General features: G+C 56.4%; 1 protein-coding gene across 1 annotated transcript in view; it reads left to right on the top strand.

Annotated features, from left to right (window-relative positions):
* snd1 (staphylococcal nuclease and tudor domain containing 1) overlaps window positions 1–23,117 on the top strand; it is a 148,095-nt gene that overhangs the window by 39,669 nt on the left and 85,309 nt on the right.

Below are 23,117 nucleotides of genomic sequence, written 5' to 3'. Positions count from 1 at the left end.
CTTGACAGACTAGAGAGATGGGCCGAAACTAACAAAATGAAGTTCAACAGGGACAAATGCAAGATACTTCACTTCGGCAGAAAAAATGGAAATCAAAGATACAGAATGGGGGACGCCTGGCTTGACAGCAGTGTGTGCGAAAAAGATCTTGGAGTCCTCGTGGACAACAAGTTAAACATGAGCCTACAATGTGATGCGGCAGCTAAAAAAGCCAATGGGATTTTGGCCTGCATCAATAGGGGAATAACGTCTAGATCCAGGGAAGTCATGCTCCCCCTCTATTCTGCCTTGGTCAGACCACACCTGGAATACTGTGTCCAGTTTTGGGCACCGCAGATGAAGGGAGATGCTGACAAGCTGGAAAGCGTCCAGAGGAGGGCAACTAAAATGATTAAGGGTCTGGAGAACAAGCCCTATGAGGAGAGGCTTAAAGAGCTGGGCATGTTTAGCCTGCAGAAGAGAAGGCTGAGAGGAGACATGATAGCCATGTACAAATATGTGAGGGGAAGTCATAGGGAGGAGGGAGCAAGCTTATTTTCTGCTGCCCTGCAGACTAGGACACGGAACAATGGCTTCAAACTACAGGAAAGGAGATTCCACCTGAACATCAGGAAGAACTTCCTCACTGTGAGGGCTGTTCGGCAGTGGAACTCTCTCCCCCGGGCCGTGGTGGAGGCTCCTTCTTTGGAGGCTTTTAAGCAGAGGCTGGATGGCCATCTGTCGGGGGTGCTTTGAATGCGATTTCCTGCTTCTTAGCGGGGGGTTGGACTAGATGGCCCTTGAGGTCTCTTCCAACTCTACTATTCTATGATTCTATGATTCTAGGTCTGCTTGAGCTGAGCCTCCCAGGGACGGGCCTGGCCCCCTCCCACCTCTGGCCCTTCTCTCCTGCCGCGGGGGGGGGGGAGTGGCCCCTTTGCCCCTGAAAAGCCACAGGGCAGGAGGCTCCCTGGTTGTGTTGGCCACAGCGTGGGCCCGTGGAGAGCAGCCAGGGACTGACTTCCACTTCCGGGCAGCAGGGAGGAGGCCTCGGCTAGTGCTTTGAGCTGAGCGTGCCCTTGAGCCTTGTCTCTCTGGGTGGAATTCTGGCAGGATCTGCCAAGAAGGGGGGGACGCAGCCCAGGCCTGACCTATTTAAGGCAGAGTTGCTTGTGGGCGCGGGAGGGCAGCGCGAAGGAGGATTTATTTGTGGGACTTTCCGAGCGGCCAAGGGATCAAAGGAAGAGGCTTTGTGGGGCTGGAGCGGAGGCGCAGAGCAGACAGATCGGGCCCAGGCCGTCGCCCTCTTGCCAGCCTCCCTGCCCAGCCCGGCTCTGCCCGTCCCGCTTTGTGCTGGCTGCAAATAGGCCTCTGTGGCCAGGAGTGTGTGTGTGTGTGTGTGTGGGGGGGGGAGCCAGATTTTGGTGTGTGGCCGGCGTGGGGAGCAAAGCTTCCTTCCCACCCAGAGCATTAAAACTTGGCAGGCGGCGCAGATCCCATCCATTGACGCTCAGGCCGGTGATTTTAAACAGCGGGAACAGAACAAGCCATCAAATTCCATAAAGAGAGAAGCAGAAGGAAGGACAATCCGCTGCAGCAGCGCAAGGAGGGAATAGGTGAGACTGGCATCGTCTCCATGGCAACAGGGAAGGAATTAGCAACTTGAGGTGCGGCAGCCCTCGCCGAGCAGGTCAAGCAAACCAAGCGCGTTGGTGGTCCGCGTGGCTGCACCTGAGCGCACATGCCTGGGCTGACCCACCCCTCCCTGGGACCCTCCAGTAGAGGCCAAAGGGGCTGGCCTTGCAAGAGGAAGCCACAGAAGGACCCCTGGATCCCTCCATCCGTGCATTGGCTGTTGCTCTGTCTGGTGGTGCCACCACCAGTAGTCACGTTGGTTCTTGGCTGTTTGTTCTTGGCCGTTGCTCTAGAGAAGGTATGGTGCCACCACCAGTGGTCATGTTGGTTCTTGGCCGTTGCTCTAGAGAAGGTGTGGTGCCACCACCAGTGGTCATGTTGGTTCTTGGCCGTTGCTTTAGAGAAGGTGTGGTGCCACCACCAGTGGTCATGTTGGTTCTTGGCTGTTTGTTCTTGGCCGTTGCTCTAGAGAAGGTGTGGTGCCACCACCAGTGGTCATGTTGGTTCTTGGCCGTTGCTCTAGAGAAGGTGTGGTGCCACCACCAGTGGTCATGTTGGTTCTTGGCCGTTGCTTTAGAGAAGGTGTGGTGCCACCACCAGTGGTCATGTTGGTTCTTGGCCGTTGCTCTAGAGAAGGTGTGGTGCCACCACCAGTGGTCATGTTGGTTCTTGGCCGTTGCTCTAGAGAAGGTGTGGTGCCACCACCAGTGGTCATGTTGGTTCTTGGCCATTTGTTTAAAGAAGGTGTGGTGCCACCACCAGTGGTCATGTTGGTTCTTGATCGTTGGTTCTTGGACGTTGCTCTAGAGAAGGTGTGGTGCCACCACCAGTGGTCATGCTGGTTCTTGGCCGTTGCTCTAGAGAAGATGTAGCAGCTCAGTGGCAGAGCCCATGGGTTTCACACTGTTCAGTCCCAGCAGTCCCGGCAGCAGCCTCTTCCAAGAAGCCCTTCCCAACCCTGACCCACCAGCCTTGCTGCTGAAACTCTGGAGCCCTGTGAAACCCATACCCGTGAGAGGAGACAATCCCAAGCAGGATCCACCAAAACTGTAGGATAGGCTTGGACGGTGTAATAGAAGACATGCTAATCATTTCTGCAGATGACACCCAATTGGGAGGCAGAGCTAATACCCCAGAGGACATGATCAGGATCCAAAAGGGCTTTCACAGATTGGTCAAAACTAACACAGTGACCGTTAGCAGGGAAGGATGTATGGTATTACACATGGAATAAAAACAAAATGCACAGAAATAAGGATGGGTGATGCCTGGCATGAAAACAGGACCGCAAGCCGAACGTGAGTCAACAGTGTGAGGGAGCAGCTAGAGAAGCCAATGCAACTCTGGGCCGCATGGACAGCACTAGTGTCTAGATCAGGCATGGGCAATCCATGTGTTTTGGACTTCAACTCCCAGTATTCCTGGCCTCAGGCCCTTTCCTTTTCCCCCTCAGCCGCTTAAGCGGCTGAGGGGGAAAAGGAAGGGGCCTGAGGCCAGGAATACTGGGAGTTGAAGTCCAAAACACATGGAGGGGCGAAGATTGCCCATACCTGGTCTAGATCGAGGGAAGTCCTGTTCCCAAACCACTTGTGAAATAGACCTGGTTCTGGGCAATACAATTGAAGAGGATATTAACAAGCTGGACGATGGTCTTGTCTAGGCTACATACCCGCAGCTCCCGCAGCTGCTCCTTATTGGGATCAATGGCTTCCAGGCCTTTGACCCTTCTCTGGACACCTTCCAGCTGGCCCACCACCTTCTTGAACTGCCTCCCCTTGTTTGCACCAGTCGTGGCCATCCTTCAGCTAGGACTAGGAGAAGGTCAAGGGGAAGTGCAGGACGTTTGGCAGATCAAGCCATGGCGTGTTTTGAGAAAGCTACATGACGACCTCTTAGTCTGGATGGCTATCTGTCAGGGTTGCTTTGATTGTGCTTTCCCTGCATGGTGGGAGGTTGGACTAGACGGCCCATGTGGTCTCTTCCAGCTCTAGGATTCTATGTGGATTTGAGGACATACCTTTTGCTTGAGAGGAGGGCACAGGGCCAATGGGGAAGCTGGTCATGGAAGGTGGCCTGCTCTGAAGCTTGCGCTCACGACCTTCGTGCATCAATATGGCTCATGCTGCTCTGCAAGACTGGCTTTCCTGTCATGGCAACCTGGCACTTCCTTGCTCAGGAAGAGCGCTGCTCTTTCTGGAAGCTCTGTTGCGTTTGCCAGAGCCTTCCCACTCGCCGTGTCCCCGTGCTGGGTCCTCCTTGACGAGCGAGGAGTTGGTTCTTTCCCAGCCGCTCTCCCCTCCTGCTGCGGCACGCGCCAGGTGACACCAGGATGGGCTACTTGGGTGGATTCCCCAGTGTTTTACAAGACAGGCATGAAGGCCCGATTGCAGCTGAGTTGCCAGTGGGTTGGGCTGCCAGCAAGACCTGGGCTCACGCGTCCCTCTGCTCCGCTGTGGCCCCTGTCGCGGTCAGTAGGCAGGTGGGCTCTTGCATCCCGCTGGAGGGGAGGTGGCAGCGGAGGTCATATTGCGGAGGGCGAAAGCCTGCTTTCTGATACTTCAGAGACTGGGACACAACAGAACAAAGGATTCAAATGGATGGAAATGGGATTCCATTGAACTTTCTTGGTGCTCAGAGCTGGATTCCGCTGCTGCTTGGGAGCCTGGTGGCATCTCCTCCCTCCTCTGGAGGCTTTTCAACAGGGGCTGGGTATGGGCATCTGTTGAGGGTGCTTGGATGGTGCCTTTCTGTGTGGCCTGGAGGCCTCTGGGGTTTTTTCTCCTCATAGGATTCTGGAATTCTGTGGAGGCTGCAGGCGGTGGGGGGCTGACTGTCTGGTTGGCATTTATTTATTTATTTTATTTACAGCATTTATATTCCGCCCTTCTTTCTCACCCCGAAGGGGACTCAGGGCGGATCACATTACACATATAGGCAAACATTCAATGCCTTTTAACATAGAACAAAGACAAACAAACATAGGCTCCGAGCTGGGCCTCGAACTCATGACCTCCTAGTCAGAGTGATTTATTGCAGCGATTAATTGCAGCTGCTCTCCAGCCTGCGCCACAGCCCGAGCCCATTCTCTCGGAACAGTGGCTTCAAACTGCAGGAAAGGAGATTCCACCTGAACATCAGGAAGAACTTCCTGACTGTGAGAAGGGCTGTTCGGCAGTGGAACTCTCTCCCCCGGGCTGTGGTGGAGGCTCCTTCTTTGGAGGCTTTTAAGCAGAGGCTGGATGGCCATCTGTCGGGGGTGCTTTGAATGCGATTTCCTGCTTCTTGGCAGGGGGTTGGACTGGATGGCCCATTAGGTCTCTTCCAACTCTACTATTCTATGATTCTATGATTCTCTCTCTCTCTCTCTCTCTCTCTCTCTCTGTCTTGAGCGTCTCAAGTGTCCACGTGAGGGAGAGGAGCCCAGGAGGCCAGCTATGTTTGGAGCTGAGCATGACAGGGATGCCTCAGTGTCCCTCCGGGAGATGGGTCTTGGCATAGGCAGCAAGGATTGCACAAGGCCCAGAGGCTCCCTGGCCTTGGAAGCTAAGCAGGTCCAGGCTGGGTGAGGAGTTGGATGAGGCCCCAGGGAATGCTGGGTGCTGAAGGCTGGGTATCATCAGAAGCGGAGAAAGGCCCTGAGAGACCCCTGTGAAAACCATGGCGTGGTGAGCGGATTACTGGGAGGCCTGTGCCATTGCTGTGGCTGCATCTCTTGCGAGATGATCGGATCCTAGAGTTGGAAGAGGCCCCCAAGGCCCACCCAGCCCAACTCCATCCCACCAGGCAGGAGCACACATGAAACAGGCTTTATTTTGCCTCCAAACTGGATCTCTTTGTGCCTCGGATTGCTGGGCTTTTGGGGATGTTTTTGGAGCTGTTATTCTGTTTGCTAGTCAAGGGCATCCATTGTGGTGGAAGTGCCTTGGGATGGCAGGCACGGGCCATGTTGTGCTTGTTTCTGCATGTTGTGGGCCCCTTTCCTGGTGGAAGTGATGCCTGCGCACCCACCCTTTCTCCTCCTCCTCCTCCTCCTCCTCAATCTCAGGCCAGGCCTCTCTCAAAGCCTATTTGCCCATCTTCGCTCTGGCTGCGCCTGCTCTTCCTCTGCGGAGGCAAGCGCCTGCTGCCGCCGCTCAGTAAATTCCTCTCTTTTGGGGGGAACAGCTTCATCTGTGTCTGCATTCCCTCACTTCGCCCCGGGACCCGCTTGGCCTGAGGGTGTGTGCGTGTGCGGGGGGGGGGTCTCCTCAGTGCCGTTGGTGGGGTGGCAGCCTCTTGCGGTTGGTCGCATGGGTGGTGGGGGGAAGGAGGGGGGCTCCCTGCTGGGCTCGCGCCAGCATCCGATAAATTGAATTCTCTTGGAGGAGCTCTTGATTGCCTGCCTGCCTGCCTGCCTGCCTGCAATGGGTCCCTCCTCAGTCGTTCTGCTGGCGCACCGAGTGGAGTCCCACGCAGCCGGGAGGGAGGGAGGGCGGGGGGGGGAGGAATCAATTTCCCGGCTGGGAGGGCACCCCATGGCCTGTGCAGATAGATGGCTGGCTGGGTGGAGGCACGGCGTGTGCCGGGGCTCCTCTTCTCTCAGCCGGGAGAGAGGCGGCAGCATCCGGCAGCAGCAAGGACGGGGCAGGATTCATCCTCCCCCTCCTCTGCCTTCCCTGGATTGGTTTTGGGGAGGCGGGGGGGGGGGGCTCGTTTTATTTGCGCTGTCCCTGGGCTCCCTTTACCTCCGTCATCGGCTGCTTCTCCTCAATGTGGCTTCTGCTTCTGCGGCATCTGGCTCAGCCTCTCCTCTGGCGCGAAGCCTCCTCCGGCAGGCAAATCTCCCCTCTCTCCGTCTCCGTCTCTTCCAACAGCGTCCTTTGTGTGTCCGGGATGGCGCTGGGATTGGGGGGCTGCCGGGCTCTCCTCCCTGGGCCTGGAATTGAGGGTGGTGGTGGTGGTGGGGGGTGCTGGGTCCCCGTCCCTTACGCTGGGTCTAGGGGGGCATTGGGGGGCTTATCTCTTTGCTCACGGGCCATGGGAGGCCAGCATTCCCTGGGACTGGCACTCCTGTCCACTCAGCGGGAGAGGCGGGAGGCTCCGTAGTCTTCGGAGGGAAGCAGCCACACTGGAAGATGGAACAGGCTTCAAAGGGACCTACATTTAGGCTGCGAAATATCCAGATGCACAGGTAGAGGATGCAGGATGCTTGGCTCAGCAGAACTACATGGAAGAACCACCTAGGCATAATTATTGCAGCAAAAGGCAACTAATATTTTAGTCTGTAATACCAATAGAAGCATAGTTTCCATGATATGGGAAGGAACACCCCTACTATGTGTTGTTCTAGGCAGGGTGCATGTTGACTTCTGTGTCCCTTTCTGGGCTCTTTGGCTTAAGAATAAGGCACACAAGTTGGGAGCCGGTTCAGAGAAGGGCGCAAAGGGGACGGGGAACAAAACTCACCAGGAGGGATTGAAGGAGCCGGCCCCTCTCAGATGGGGAGACAAGGTGGAGGGACGGTGGCAGGATAACCCCCTTTACGCACTCAAGAGGAGGGCGCACCTTTGTTCTCCATCCAGGTCTCATGCGTTTCAGTTACAGGAGAGAGGATCTCAGAGGCACAGTACATAGATCTCAGAGGAACGTCACAAGTTACTCAGTGAGGACCAACTGCTTGGATCTCCTCCTTGGGGCAGCCGGAGACCTCGCTTTGATGGCCTCTGTGGGGTCATCGTCTCTGTGGTTCAGGAGCCCTGCCTTTTCTTGTGGACGCTCCCGCCGGTCAGTCCTGGCTCAGTCCGGTGGCAGAGGGGCAGCTGACCCTCTCAAAGGCTGCCTCCATGTTGCTGGCCTCCTCCCTCTCAGTCCACACACAGAGCCAGCCTTCCTTCCTTCCTTCCTTCCTTCCTTCCTTCCTTCCTTCCTTCCTTCCTTCCTTCCTTCCTTCCTGTGGTCCTCCTGGCAGTGTCGGGCCCGCTTCCCTCGGAGGCCCAAATGTCTGCTGCTGCCGCTGCTCTTCCTCTGGCAGGGTCTCCCTGGAGGGCCATGAACGGTCGGTCGTGCCTCCGCTGATTATCTAACAAGTGGCTCCGATGTGTAACACAATCTGACAAGACAAATAACTCCACTAATTTGTGGCGATGGTGGCTCCTGCTGCTGCAGCTCAGAGGCCCACGGAGGAGGGGAGGGGAGGGGAGGGGGCCGGCAAGAGTAGAAACGCAGAAATGCTCCAGGGCAGGTGGACTCTCGGTGTATGTGGCTGGACGGAAGCCCCTACCTTTGGCCCCCTCCTTCTCTTTTTTTTGGGGGGGGCTGCACTTGCGGGGTCCCAGGGCTTCCTGTCGCCTACAGCCCCCCCCCCCCCCCAGCCAGTCTCCTTGCACAGCAGGGCCCAGGCCTGCTCCGTGTCCCCCTCTCCCTCTCTCCCTCCCTCCCTCCCTCCCACCGGCACTTCCTTCCTTCCTTCCTTCCTCAGAGCGAGTGTCAATCTTCCGTAAGATGATGTTGCTAAAATATCACACTGCAAATCCCTAAAATCAGATGTCTCGACTCATAAAATTTGGCATGTCTGGAATTACAGGTATCGGCCACAACTACATGCCGGAAGCAGCAATCAGGCGCCAATTGATCCCCAGGTGCTTGTGCTGCCTTTTAAGGCTTATCCTTGGAGGAAAGGCTGTGGCGTGTGGGTCTGTGACTGTGGGGGAAGGGGATTCCACATCCCGAGGGGCCGCATTGTGGGGCCATAACCGCCTCTGTCCCGGCACAGTGGGCGGCCACCCTCCGGCCCCTCCTCCTGGGTGACCTGGGGACAGGTAGCCGTGCGCCACGCAAATCCAGGCGGCACCAACACGAAGGGGTTTGGAGCCCGAGAGGGGAGGCAGGGAGAGGAGGCTGAGCTGTGGGGGCCATAGGGCCCCTTGGGGCCTTCCCAGGCGGCCTCCCCGCCAGCGCCCTGACGTCTCTTGGTGGTGTTTTGTGCTGACCTGGAGACTAGACCTCACTGGAGCCATGGGTTCAGATGACAGGGAAGGAGATTCCACTTGAACTTCAGGAAGAACTTCTTGACCTTAAGGAGAGCCATAAGGAGAGTCCAGTGTGTGTGTGTGTGTGTGTCCTTCTTTGGAGGCTTTGAAACAGAGGTTGGGTGGCCATCTGTCAGGGTGCTTTGATCATGCCTTTCCTGCATGGCAGGGGGTTGGACTAGATGGCCTATGTGGTCTCTTCCAACTCTTATGTGCGATGGTTCTCTGTTTCTCTGGCTGCCTGATGCCTCGGCCGAAAGGGAGGCCGGGAGTGGCCGGGTGCCTTGCTTTAGCACCTGTTCCTGCTTATGGGCAGCACTGTTTGGGCCTCGCCCCTCGCCCGGCCAGCCCCGATCGGTCAGGGTGGGGAGCGCCCCTGGGGCTGTGGCGTGGCACGAGGGCCTTCCTTCCTTCCGCTCTTCACAGCCTGTTAAACCGGCTGACGAAAGGAAAGGTGGCTTCCCGCTTAGCCATCAAAGGGCTCTTCCTTCCTCGGGCGGCTGGCGGTGACACGGGGCTCTTGTGCAGTGACATCCTAATTGGCTTCTGCAAGAACCGCGGAGATCAAGGGCCCGCCTGGTCAAAGCGGAGGCTGGCGCTGGCATTGAGGAGGCTGGCGGGGCCCCTTTGTTGTCTGAGTGTGCTGCTTTGGCCCGGGATGTGGGGAGGGAGACTCCGCTGCCGGTGCAGGGGCCTGGTGGGGGCGCTTTGTGCTGCCCCCACCTTCCCCCTCTCCCCTCCCCCTTCTGCACAGCTGATGGACCCTGCTTGCCCCACTCACCCCTCCTGCAGAGTGGGACGCCAAGGACCGGGCCTCCGGGTCTCTGCCTCAGAGAACCCAGGAGAGTTGGAGGGGACCCCCAGGGGCCATCCATCCCGGCCTCCTCTGTCAGGGAGAAACAAATCCCAAGCCCTCCTGACAGATGGCCACCCAGCCTCTGTTTAAAAATGTCTGGAGGAGGCTCTGCGAGCTTTCTTTCCTGGCTGAGCTGCTGAGCCCTGCCGGCCACGGCCACCTTTCCCCCGGCCACTATCCCCTTGTGAGGTGTGGGCCACTGCCCTTCCCCCAGGGCCAGGCATCTGGGCCTGTGTGCTGCCCACCCTTTTCTCACAGCCGCTTTCTGCTCCCCTCTCTGGGGGTCCCTGCTCCCTGGTAGGATCCAGTGCTCGTCACTCTGGCCTCCGCAGCCATCCGTGGGGCTCCTCGGCCTGTGGCCTGTGACTGGAGTGAGCTAGGCCCGTGGACGGCGTCTCTGGGTGTGTGTTTGTGTGTGTGCGCACCTGGCTTTGCCCTCCCTTGTTTCACTCGTCATGTTCGGGGGGGGGGGGCAATGGTGCCGCTTTCGCCAACGGTTTTGGCCCGATCACTCGCAAGTCCTGTGAAAATGGCCGGCTTGCAATTACCAGGCTCCAGCAGGGAGTCTGTTTTGATAAGGAAAGTGATTAAGATGGAGCTCTTTTTTTGGATCGGCTCAAGCCGGCTGATTTTCTCCTTTTTAATTGAGCTTGGCTAATGAGCTGCTCTTCGTTCTTGAGGCTGAAGAAGGCTGTCCTTGTGGTGGGCCCGGCCTGGGCATAGCTGGTGTGTATCTCTGTGTGTGTGTGGTTGCAGGCGGGTCTTCCCCAATGGCCGAGGATGTAGAAATGTCCATCCATCCATCCATCCATCCGTCCATCCATCGGTGGGCCTTTCAGCTGAGCAGCCCCTGCAAGCTGCTCCTCCTGCTTTCCGGGTGGGCTTGCCCTGCAGGCAGAAGGGAGCCCAAGGGACTGCCCGTGGCCCAGGAAGCCGTGCTGATCTGTCATGACAGACAGCCACAGATGGGCCGCCACTAAGTGTTTGTCGGATTCCCACCCAGCACCAATTGTGTGAGAGCGAAAACTCACACGTCTCTGCCGTGTGTCTGCATGTCTTGCTCCTCGGGGAGGGCCGTGGCAATCTCGCGCCCGCAGAACCAGGACACGCGGCTTCCCTTCCCATGTGTGCCGGGGCCTCCTGTGCAGCCTCTTGTCTGAAGCTCCTGTCATTCCCCCCCCCCGGAAGCCAAAGGCCCCCTCTCTCTCCGCCCTCTTTCCCTTCTCTGTCTGTAGGGAACGTGCTCCCAATCCATCCCTGCACACAGGGACCCCCCCCCCCCCGTTCCTCCGTGTGGCTTTAACTGCCTGGAGGGCGAGAGAGACGCCGGGGCCTGGCTCCGGACCAGGAGGGCTCTCAGGTGAAAGAGCTGCCCGAAGGTGCTCTACTTTCCGTTGGATGGCAGGCCTCGAGCCTTGCAACTAGGGCAGCGCGTTCGCTTGCATGCAAAGTAGTTTGCGGAGGATTTGGGTTCCCTCCAGGTGCGTTCCTGACGCAAGGCTTTCCTGGCGCACGGCCACTCGCTCACGGACCTGGCTCCGGGCCTTTTGCAGCACACCTGTTCGCACTGGGTTCCTCTCTGCGTCTCCCGCCGCCTTCCTTCCCGGCATGCGCCAGGCCCCCCCCCCCAGTCCCAGACCAGTGCCATTCTGGCCAGACTGGGCCTCTCCGGTCCTCCCATGGGAGCCCGCCTGAGAGACAGGTGCGAGCTCAGATTGCTCTTCCTTCGCTCACTCTTCTTAAGATGCGGAACGTATCCTATCAACTGCCTTCTTGAAGTGCTTTGACTGTGTTGCCAGGGAGCCCGGGATCTGGAGGGAAGGCGGCAAAGGGAGCGGCGAGTGAGGGGAGCTCAGCCCCAGTTGGCCCCTGTCTTTGCTCCACGCAACAGTTGGCCTCCTGTGTGATGCCATTTCAATGAGCATGACGATTTGGGTCAGGCTTGCAGACCGTGGATGAGTCTGAGCATCCATCCCACTCACCACACTTGGCTGAGGCACAGCGGGGCCACTCACAGATGGACCAAGGTTGGAGGGCAAGACTCAGGGGTCCATGACCAGGAGGCTGCTCCAAAGGCTCACGCAATAGTCCCACAGAGCCCACCAGGTGGGAGGATCCATGTGAAAGGGATCTAGGAGTCTTCCAAAACCACAAACTGAGCATCAGTCAACTGTGATGTGGCAGCTAGAAGAGCCAATGCGATTCCAGGGTGCACCAACCAAAGTATAGGGTGTTAGACGAAGGGAAGTCCACTCTGCTCACCTGGAATAATAGCCTTGTGTCCAATTCTGGGCAAAGAAATTCAAGAAGGAGAATATGGACAAGATGGAAGAGGAGGGCAACTAAGGCATCTAGGGCCTAGAAACTATGAATTCCTCTGAGGAGCAGGCCAGGGAGCTGGGGGTGTTTAGCCTGAGAGAAGAGGACATGAGGGCCGTGTTTAGACATTTGGAAGGAGGCCATATTGAGGAGGGGGGGGGGAACCTTGCTTTCTGTTGCTCCAGACACTCGGACGCAATGGAGCCGTGGATGAACCTTGCAGGAAAAGAGAGTCCACCTCACATTAGGAAGAGCTTCCTGACAGTCACAGCTGTTCAGCAGAAGGATGTACTGCTTGGGTCTGGTGGAGTCTCCTTCTCCAGAGGTTTTAAGCAGAGGCTGGATGGCTGTCTGTGGGGAGTGCTTGGATTGTGTCCTCCCACCCGGCAGAAGAGGTTTGGGCTGGATGGCCTCTGGGGCTCCCTCCCACCCCTGATGCTATGAGTCCCGTAGTCTTGGGGAGCTGGGGGGAATGGGGTGGGGTGGGCAGTGCGCAGGGCGGTGGGATTCCGATGGGCTGGGGGGAGGGGGAGGGCACGAGGGAGCAGCTGCTGCCTGTCTTCCCCTCTGACGGGTGGGGTGGGGGGTGGGGAAGGAGCCCCCGTCCGATTGCCTTCCGAGGGCTGTAATCAAAGCAGCACAGCTCTGAAACTCGCTAATCTTATTTAACAGGCTACACTAAATCAAAAATCCATTTTAGAGCAGCTTCAGTAGCCAAGAGAATGATCCTCTTACATCCTGATGCCTAATCTCTGAATTGTAATTATTTCCCCGTGTAATGCATCTCCTGACTTCCTCTCAGGACGCTTTTCCTGACTGAGACTTTTCCTGAGGACACTGGCTTTTGATCCAACTGGGAAGGCATTGGGGGGGGGGCTATGATGGGGGGAGGGCGAACCGGGGGCTCTGTGTTGCGGGGGCTGAGACCACGGGGAAAGGCCACGGCTTCCTCGCTGCTGCCATTGCACCTTTCTTTTGCAGAATGAGGAATTGGGGGTGGGGGGTTGGAAGAGGGCTGGGGCAAGCAGCCCTCAGCAGGTGCATGGGCTGCAAATCCCATTGCCAGCATAGTCGGGATGGAGACAGCTGGGCGTTGCAGTGCCTGGAGGGCTGATTGTGGGTGCCTCCTCTCCTCCACCTGCTTTTGGGGTGTGAAATAGAGCAATTTCAGGCAGCTGCGAATAGTGAGATCCGGGCCGCGGATAGCGAAAACTGGAGCGTGGATACCGAGTCCCGGTAAGTTGAAGAAGAAGTCACTGATCTCCGCTTCCTTCTGCAGCTTACCGTGAGCTAGCATTCCTTTCAGCTGACCTGAAAATAAATTACCTTGGTGGCTTCTTCTTCAACTGGGTGAGATTTCTTGGTTTGGAAACATTGGGTTGGCTTCCTTTTCTTGCCAAGCAAACATATCCACAGATGGCCTGCTGCCGGTACCGGTATCCGCTTAACCGGGACTCGGTATTCGTGCTCCAAGTTTCGCTAGCTGCAGCCCAGATCTCACTCTCAGCAGCTGACTGAAATTGCTCTTTTTCAAGGGGTGGCTTAGTTGGGGGGCAGGTGTCCCCTCTCTCTTTCAGCCTCAGGTGGGCCCTGGGAATTAAGGTGTGTGTATGTGTGTGTGTGTGTGTGGGGGGGGGGGGGCTGGCCGGCCGTACACCACATGCTCCCTGTCTTGGCCTCGACATCAGAAATGCGGATCCCAAAGAGGCGGGAGGGGAGTCCCCTGGACTGGGGGTTGTAGGGTCCCGCAGGAAAGGGCCCCCTCCATCTGCTGCCCTTCTTGTGGCATCATCCCTTCTCAAATAGCGAACGGTTGGCTTGTCTCTAATGCAGAATCAGGGCCAAAACCAAGAAAACAGGGAGGCCATGCCTTCATGGAGGCCATACCTTTTCTCCACTTGGGTGGGAGAGGGGGTTTCTGGACTGAGGGATCCGTGTGGGGCCGGGTCTCTCCCCTTCCTATGGGGTCAAGAGCTCAGGCCCCGCTCTGGTTCTAGGCCTCTGGGGTCTGGGCACCCCTCTTAGAGGGTCCCTCCTCCTCCCTCTGGGCTGCTGTCCCCTTGGGTCCCTCTTCCTGCTGAAGGCCCTGCTGGCCATGTGGGTCAGGAAGATGCCCCATGGGCTCTGGCCGAGGAGCCAAAGGGGAAGAGAGGCCCCCTCCTCTCCTGCTCCCCCTCCCCCCCCACAGCCCCCTGCTTGCTTCAAGCTCCTTCCTCCTCCTCCTCCTCTCCTCCAAGACACTTTAGGATGCTGCCATGGGAAACCACTTGAATAATTTTGCCTCTTAATCTTGAGTTGCCTAGCCTCCTGTGTCACTTTGAGTTGATTTGTTATGCTAATTACTTAACAACTAATGAGCTTCCTAATTAGCTCGTGTGTAAAAGGGGGAACTGCCCACCTGCAGACCTGCCTGTCAGCTTGCCTTCCTCCTCCTCCTCCACTCCGGATCCACCTTTGCATTCATGGAGTAGTGAGCGGGAGGGGGGGGACATATGCAAGGGGCGAGGGGGGGGGCTCTTCTCTCGGACTGGGGCAGGAGGGGGACCTGGACCGGCCTTCACCCCCCCCTCCTGCTTCCAGGCCAAGAGTTTGACAGGGCTGATGATGGACCCCGGGCTGGACGCTGATGGACCTCCAACCAGGATTCTGGCTAGGAACAGGCCGCAAGCCTTGCTGCCCTGCATTTATTAATAGTACTAGTCGTAGTAAAGCGACAACAACAACTTCTTATCTGTTTCCTGCCTCTCCTCGCAGCTCAAGGCGGGATACAACATAGTTAAAATTCATAGATAAGACAGAAGAATTCTAGAATCCTAGAGTTGGAAGAGATCTGGTGGGCCATCCAGTCCAACCCCATTCTGCCAAGAAGCAGGAAAATCGCATTCAAAGCACCCCTGACAGATGGCCATCCAGCCTCTGTTTCAAAGCCTCCAAAGAAGGAGCCTCCACCATAGTTGAAGGTGGTTCCACTGCTGATCAGCTCTCACTGTTAGGAAGCTCTTCTGAATGGAATCTCCTTTCCTGTAGTTCGAAGCTGTTGTTCCATTGCGTCCTAGTCTCCAGGGCAGCAGAAATAAGCCTGATCCCACAACTAAAGGTCTCTAGTTGTTCCTTGAGTTCTGAGAGCCTTTAGCTGTGGGCTCTCTTCTAGCAGGTCCTTCCGCAGTTGAGGGGTGGCTGTTGAAAGTTCCAGAGAGCAAGAGTTGCCAGTCAGGCTCTGTCTTGTTAAACAAATTGTCTCCTAGAGGATTTGGGTTCACGGGGTGCACATTGGACGAGAGAAGGTCATCCTTCAGGTCACCTGGACACAAATATGTAGGGGGCTTTTAGGAAACTAGCCAAAACTTTGCTAAGAAATTAATGGGCTATGGTGGGTTGTTGTGTCGGGGCTGGGCCTGATTCTTCAAAGGGGGTGTGTGTGCGTGGGTTCTACTGAAATCAGCTATCTACCACAACTGGACAGTGTATGTCTGTTGCCCAGCATGCCATGCTACCTTGAAAGCCAGGAAAAATGTGAATGAGTTTGAAGGCAGAAGCAGAAGCTTTATTCATCTGGCCAGATGGATGCCAGAACAGTGTAATTGCCTAAAGAACTGACATAACATACAATATAATGCAAAATATTTTATCCCCTTTGGTAGCCATTCCTGATTGGCTCAGGAATGGTCGAGCTAGGATCTAAGCTGTCATTGGCTGGGAACTTACTGTGATGTCAGAGGTGGATGGAGTCTCTCTTGTGGTGGGAGAAACGGAGAGATGCTCTTTGTCCTTTTGAAGCTGGAGGCATTTGGAAGATCCTCCCAGAAGGAAAAGGAGGAAAGGAACAAGACTTGGGAAATGGTCTGAAATAGTCCAGGATGGGATTATGGGGTTTACAGTAGCGGCCATCCCCAGCGACAAAAGATGAAGCTTATGCAAATATATACAGCTGAATAGAAAGGAAACATATAACACCATATAGATTTCATTGAGGTGTATCTCCTAACTGATATTTCTAAAACACCTGGATGACTTTCTCAGAACCTGCCCTTGATTACATCTCTAAAGAGGTCTTGGTTCCCTCATGGGAATGGGATTCCTTCTCAGCTAGATATCGGGCTAGCTTCCTGGATGGTCACCCCCCCCCCCCCCAGTTTAAGTTTTACAACCACATATATAGTTCAAGTTTCTTTGGGTGCCCGGGAATATTGTGTTTTTGTGTTTACATGAGTGAGCATTCTCCCCTCACATTTGTTTATTAATAAAGCATAAACCTCAATCTAGACACAAGAGCTCTTAAGATATTTTGTCAAGGCAAACCTCTGTAAGGGGTGTGGGGCCAATGTCTTCTTTGGAGAGATTTCTAAAGTTCCTAAACATGTTTGCGCAAGCTTTTTCTCATTGAAATGTCTCTGCTTCTTCTCTTGTCCTTCTCTTGGTGCCTCTCATCTGTATTCATTTCAGCAATTTCTCCCTTTCTTTCTTCCCTCCTTCCTTTTTAAGGTCATTAAGTCCTGTCTCGTGAACCTTCTCCCCCTTCTATCTTTCTAAAACTCCTGCCGTTCTGCTGTTTTGACCAGCAAGGAGACCCATCTTTCTTTCAAGTCCGCCCGGCCCCTCCTCCCCTCTGCCTTAACCTTCTTTCTCAGTACATTTCCAGTCTCTTCACTTGGTAAATGATTACATTAATCCTCTCAGGAATGTTTGGGGCTGGGCTGGGGCTTGAAACCCCAAGAAGATTTGTAAAAATACTGGGTTATTACAAAAGAATGCCCCAATTTCAAAAATTCATGGTAAACGTTTTAGTGAATGCACATACATGAAAACTACGTCAATGTGAAAGGGAAATCTTTAAGTTTTTTCCACTCAAAGATGTTCAATATGGCTGCCGTCAGTCATGCTGCGCACATCGAAATAGTAGTCCAGTTGCTGCCACACACATTGCAACATGTCACGGTCAATGGCACTCACAGCTCCGGTGACCTGTCTCTTTAGCTCATCAACGGTCGCCAGCAGAGGTGGCACATACACCACATCTTTAGCATATCCCCACTGCCTCTTTTCCATCTGGCGCTACTTTCTGATAGCACATTCTAAATGCCTGCTGTACGGCAGTTGTGGACGTAGTGCTTTGAAACTGTAGGACACAGGATGCCTTCTGTTGGGTTGCAGCCATTTAGCACTGCCAGGCACACAAACGGTGCCTGGTGGCCGCTTGTGCAATTATTCCATCCGGAGTGCCTATGAGTGTTGGGGAAACAACCCTTCACATTGATGTAGGTTTCATACGTATGCATTCACAAAAACATTTATCATGCATTTTTGAAATTGGGGCATTCTTTGCATGTTATACAGTTATAGTTATTCTTATTACAGGAGGGGTCGATTTCTTGATAACATTGGGTCCCAGGGGTTTGTGGCTTTTCCTTGCTATGGATGGGTCACTGGGGCCTATGGGAAGGTCTTGGGCTCCTTGGCCCCTTGCCCTTCCAGGCCTGGGCAGCTTGCAGTGGGTGGGGTCTGGCGCCCGGTGGTGCTTGCGTCCTGAGAGCATTGCTGCCCAGCGGAAGCCCCTGGGCCTGCCCTCACTGCTGCTGATTCTGCTGCTGCTGCTGCTTCCGCCCTCTTCCAGGCCAGTCTTAATGAGATCCTTACGGCCTCTTCGCCCTCTGGAAAGAGCCCTTAATCAAGTGGCTCCAAGGATTGTGTGTTTAGCCTGAGCCGTTCCGAGGCCTGGGTTTCCTCACGGCTAGGTTGCTTGCTTGCTTGCTTGCTTGGGTGCACCTCCTTTTGTCAAAAAATGGGAGACACAGTGCGTTTACATGTGGAAGGTTAAGGCATATATATGTGCATGTAGGTCTTGCTCTGCTTATCTGAGAGCAAACTGCCTTGTCCATCTCTAGCCGAGCATTGTCCACTGAAGAGGTGAGGAAAGTGTGAGACCCACCATTTCTGACTGGGGGGTGGTGGTGGTGGTGGTGGGAGGGGGGTCCATGCTCTGGCCTGGCTGGCAGGTGGAGACCGTTGATCAAAGGGCCATTCCCTGCTGTTGACCCCTGGGTGCTCTGAGGGGCCTGGGATCAACTGGGCGCAAAGGAAAGGAGCCTTTCTGTGTGTGTGTGTGTGTGTGTGTATATGTGGGGGTGATCCTTCTGCGAGGGAGGGGGAGGGAGCCCAGGCGTTCCTCCGCTCGGCCTCCGGGGAGCAGCCTGGCAAATTAAAGGGCAATCCTTCAGAAAGAGAATCCCCACTGAAGCTGCCAAATCAAATTATCAGTCATGCAAAGCGGAAGCTGGCTGCGGATTGGGAGAATACCTTCTGCAGGGCTCCCTGGGGATTCGGTGGCACCGAGGAGGGGGCAGAGTGTGGAAGGCGAGGGTATGCGACCCCCACCTCCAGCCCACGGCCCCAGGAAGCCCTCCCGACCCACGCTTCTGGGCCTTCGGGGCAGAGAGGGACCGGACTCTGAGTGGAGCCCCCTCCCCACGGCACACGCGGCAGCAGTGATGGTCTTTCCTGCGACACCTTTCACCACGGCCAAAGCTGGTGCATGTCTGGGGATGAGTCCTATTAAATACGAGACCGGAATAGGCTAGGGTTGCCCTGCAAAATGGACAGACTGTGAGCCCACCGTGGAGCCTTGAGGCCAGAGCTCTGCAGCTGCAGACGTGTTGACCATTCTGTGCTGCATTGGCCCCCAAAGGTCAGGAAGGGGAGTGGGTGCGGAGGGGCCCGGGCAGCCCCTCTGAGGGCCGGCTCCTTGCCAGAGCATCATGCCCCCCCCCCCAGCAAGGCCTTTCCCTCTGTGGCCAGAGAGATCCGGCCACCCCTGCCTCCCCTTTTCCTCCCTGCCATTTGCACAGGCCCTTTCCCGCTCCTGATGCTGAACGCGGCCGCCGTGTATAGAAAGCGGCAGAAGGGCTCCTCCGTATTTGGAAGCAGCCGGGCTGCGCCGGTCTCCTTGCTGTTATATTGATTTTAAATGTTTATTTGCGAAATCTCTGAGCAGCCGCTGGTTCTTGAACAAGTTCCCAGAATGCTACCTTATGTGCGGCCCCCGTGCAAAGAGAGATCGCTTCCACCGGCAGCCAAAATGGCATTTAATGGGGGCTGACAGGGAAGCGCTTTCAGGACAATCTGTGCCGTTGCGGGGGACTTGCCAACGCCTGCTTGCTGGCTCTCAGCGCGGGCACTGCTTTGCGCTGGCCACCGGGAAGGCCGTCCATCTGGAAGCTTACTGGGTTGGGAAGGGAGGGTCCTGGGGGCAGCCGGGTTTGGGGGGATGGGGAGGCATTAAAGGATCAGGGCCTTTTGGGGGGCTGTCCCTGGGCTCTGGCACTGCGGCCCCCTCCTCGCTGTGCTCCGGTCAGGGCCACCCATCTCCTGGCGGCCTTGGGGCAGAGCGCTTCAGACGGAAGACTTGCATTGCTTTTCCTGGACAGCTGGTCAACTGCACCCGTTTAAATTGATATAATATAGTCTAATGTTCCCTTTTGTAAGCATGCAGTTATACTGCACCAGTCCTAAGCCACCTTGAGGACCGTTTTTTTTTGGGGGGGGGGGGTGATGCCACTCTTTTAAGGCCTGCTCTGCCGACTTCTTGACCAGTGAAGCCTCATGCATTTGCCTCAATGGGCTCTTTGCCACACGGATGCCAGAGGGGCTGGCCAGGGGTCCCTACTCTGTAAGACCCTGCAGTGTGGAGGGGGAGACTGTGGGACCCCCCCCCATGAAGCCAGAGCTTGGATCCGTCTTGCCTCCGAGAGGGAAATGGCGCTTAAGGAGGCGGGTCGGCCAGGCCCCTGGGGCTCAAATGGATGAAATAGGCCTCGTTGGTGTGATTTAAGCCCCGGGGCGTCCGTCCCTCCATCCATCCATCGGAGGGGAAGCAAGCGCAGCCTCATGGCTCAAACTCTGCCACGACCGGCGCTGCTGTATTTATTGCTTTCCGAGGCGGAAGGAGGCTCTGATCCCCGGCCATAAATCCCTCTGGCATTGGCTAAATCATAGGAGCCCTCGCACCCAACAGACCCCCCCCCTCTCCTCTGGCTGCCAGTCTCAGCCAGGCTGCCCACTCTCTCGGGTGGCTCCTCTGGGGGACTTTGGCCAGGGCCTGGGTGGGTGGGGGGGGGTTGGTGGCCCTGAAGCAAGGGCTGCCTTTACACCCCCCCCCACCACACACACAGGGTATCTAGAATAATAGAATCCTAGAATAGAGTTGGAAGAGACCACTTGGACCATCTAGTCCAACCCCCCACCATGCAGGAAAAGCACACAAAGCATCCCTGACAGATGGCCATCCAAGCTAAGAGGTCGTCCAGAAAAAGCGGCTTTCTTGATACATACCATGGCCTGATCCACTAAATGTCCTGCACTCCCCCAGGACCTTCCCCCAGGCCAAGCGCATTCCAAGCTGAAGGATGGACACGACTGGTGCAAACAACAAGGGGAGGCAGCGTCCAGTTCTGGGCAAAGCAGTTCAGGAGGGAGGTGGACCAATGGGAAAGTGTGACTGGGATGGGGGCTCCTCCCGTCTCACCAGCCTCGGCCTCTGGTGTCAGTGAGCAAACACTGTTGTAGCATATGGGGGGGGTGTATGTGCTTCCTGATGGGGGCCTCCTACCCATCCACTGCTGCCTTGGGCCTCTTGGGAAGAGGAGGAGGGGTGGGGGGCTTCAGGCCCAGTGAGCCCCTCAGGAGCAGAGCCAGTGCAGGCACAAAGAAGCCGCAGCGTCTGCCTGTCCGTGGCAGAGCACACCGGCTGGGGATTAGTCGCTGCACACCTCTCTCCGAAATGTCAGCAGCCGCTGTGCCGAGAGGCAGCCCCGTTGATGGCAAGCTGCTAATCCGCCTTTGCGGGGGCCCAGGCAGGCAGGCACGCGGGTGGGCAGGCAGGCAGGCAGGTGTCTTGTCAGGCCAGCCAGCAGGGAGGGGTGGCCAAGAGCCACCCCCACCCCTCTTTAGGGAGACAGGAATGGCACCCTCCATGTGCTGGGCGACCCTCACACCTTGGTCCATGGCCCTCACCATGTCTCCTCTCTCTCCACCTTCTCTCTTCTACAAGCTCAACATGCCCAGATCTTTCAGGCGCTCCTCGTAGGGCTTGTTCTCCAGACCCTTGATCCTTTGGTTCGCCTACCGGCTGTTAGGAATTGTGGGAGTTGAAGTCCAGAACAACTGGAGGGAGGGCCCAAGTTTTCCTATTTCTCCTTTAGACCCAGTGCAAAGGTGGCTCCCGGCATGTCCGGATGGGGCTGTGTCCAGTCAGCACACACATGGCGTGGTGTTCCAGCCAACGCCAACCCTTCCTCCCTGCCTCCTTCCTGGGTGGGCTGCCACTCTTGCCAGGCCACGGGTCACTCTTGGGGTGCCTCCCCCCATGGAGAGGAGGACCCCTCCCCACCTATCCCTTATTTCCTTAAGGTTTAGAGGGCTGAACCAAAATACTTGTGTGTGTCGCGCACTGGCAGAGCTCCAGTCGGGGGGCTTCAATCCTCAGCCCCAGGAATCTGCTCTGATTCGGGACTTGGCAACAACAGGAGGCACAAATGGCTTCCGTTTGCCGAGAGACCTTTTCCCAGTGAGGGATCCCCCTTGGCCTCCCTTCTCTCTCTGCCCTTTGCCCTTCTGGAAGGCCAAGGCCCGGGTGGGGGGTCCTGGGAGCCAGGCCACTTGTCCACCCACCTCAGTTTGCATCCTCCGGCCTTTCCTTAGGGAACCCCACTCTTTTTTCTCCTTTAGTGAAGGGCATGGCCTCGGGACAAATGGGGGTGCCTGTGTCTCTGCATAAACGGTGGGGGTGGCAGCATCTGGCACAAGGGTGGAGCCCCCCCCCCCATGAAATCCCTGCCAGGGAAGGTCTGGGAGTGGAAGTGTTTCCTTCCCTCTAGGTCTGTCTGCATTTCAGGTTTGTCGTCCAAGGCGGAGCTGTGTGCCGGACTTAGCCCCCCCCCCCCCCCCGCCGCTCCTCCTCGGAAACTGTCCTTGTGTTGACAGGAGGGTGAAGGGGGGGGGGCAGACCTGCCTCCGGCCATCAGTCCTGGCTTGCGGCTGTTGCCCCCTGAGCTGCCAGGGACAATTAGCTCTGATGGGCGGATGGATGGCAGGCCGGCAGCTGAGATGGCTTTTCTTTGTCTGGTGCCTGGGATTCGAAGCCATGTCTCTGCATGTGTGTCCGGGGGGGGGGGGGGGGGAGAGGCCTCCTCTCTCTGTCACCTAAGAAATTGGGGGGGGGCTCATCGGGGGACATGCCTGTTTCAAGGAGGATATGGACAAGCGGGGGGGGGGGGGGGTCCAAGGGACGGGCACCAAAATGGCCAGAGGTCTGGAAAGCATGACTCCTCCTCCGAGGAGTGGCTCACGGGGCTGGGGGTGTTTGGTTTGTGAGAAGAAGGCTGAGAGAAGAAGGGGTCGTGAAAGGAGCCAGGTTTAAGTTTGTCAAAGAGGTCTGTTGAGGGAGGAAGTCCCAGAAACGAGGGCATAATGGGCGCATGGATGCAAATGGAAAGAAAAGAGATTCTCCCTCAACATTAGGCAGGACTTCCTGAGAGTGAGAGCTGTGCAACGGAAGGACATGTGCAACTGCCTTGGAGTGCGCTGGATTCCCCTCTCCAAAGGGTTTAAGCACAGGTTGGAGGGTTTCTGTTGGGAGGGCTTGGATGGTGCCTTCCTGCCTGGCAGAAAGGGGTTGGGCTGGATGGCCTTGGGGGGGGTCTCTTCCACCCCCAGGATTGTGTGATTGCACAGCAGCCTCTATAGATCAGAAGACAGTGTCCACTTTCCGGCCGCCCCTCTGCCAGGGCCCTTCCCTTCCATGCAGATGGGGGGGGGGTCACAGATGGGGCCAGCCCCCTCCCCCCTCTATTCTAAAAAGGAGCCCAGGGCTGGTTGCATCTGCGCATCCCTCTCAAGACTTGTGTGGTTGTGCCGCCTTAGAAGGAGGGAGGAGGGAGGGAGGGAGGGAGGAGGCCGCAATTTCCAAAGGAACAGCAAAGGTTTATTAGAATTACCACACAAACAGATTTGTTTATAAGGCTTTCAAACAGAAGCCGATGACTATGGGATTTTTTAAAAAGCGCAGCTTGGAGCATGCATGCACGCGCCCATACGCATGTGCGAGCCAAATGCACACTCGGCACACTGAGAGCATTTAGATGAAAACCCACATTTTCTGGCTTAGTGATGGTCTCAGGAAGCACATGCGCACAGGCCCAGGGAAGCCCAACACTTCCTTTGGCCATTCTAGCACAGAAGAGAGCAAAGCGAGGGGCGGGGGGCGGGGGGTGTGTGGAGTGTCCAAGGCCTTGGGGCTCTGAGTTAATGGCCAGCAAAGCCTGGAACAG

This window comes from Anolis carolinensis, chromosome 5, assembly GCF_035594765.1.
Source record: "Anolis carolinensis isolate JA03-04 chromosome 5, rAnoCar3.1.pri, whole genome shotgun sequence".
Taxonomy (NCBI): Eukaryota; Metazoa; Chordata; class Lepidosauria; order Squamata; family Dactyloidae; genus Anolis; species Anolis carolinensis.
This window is presented reverse-complemented; position numbering and strand designations above follow the sequence as displayed.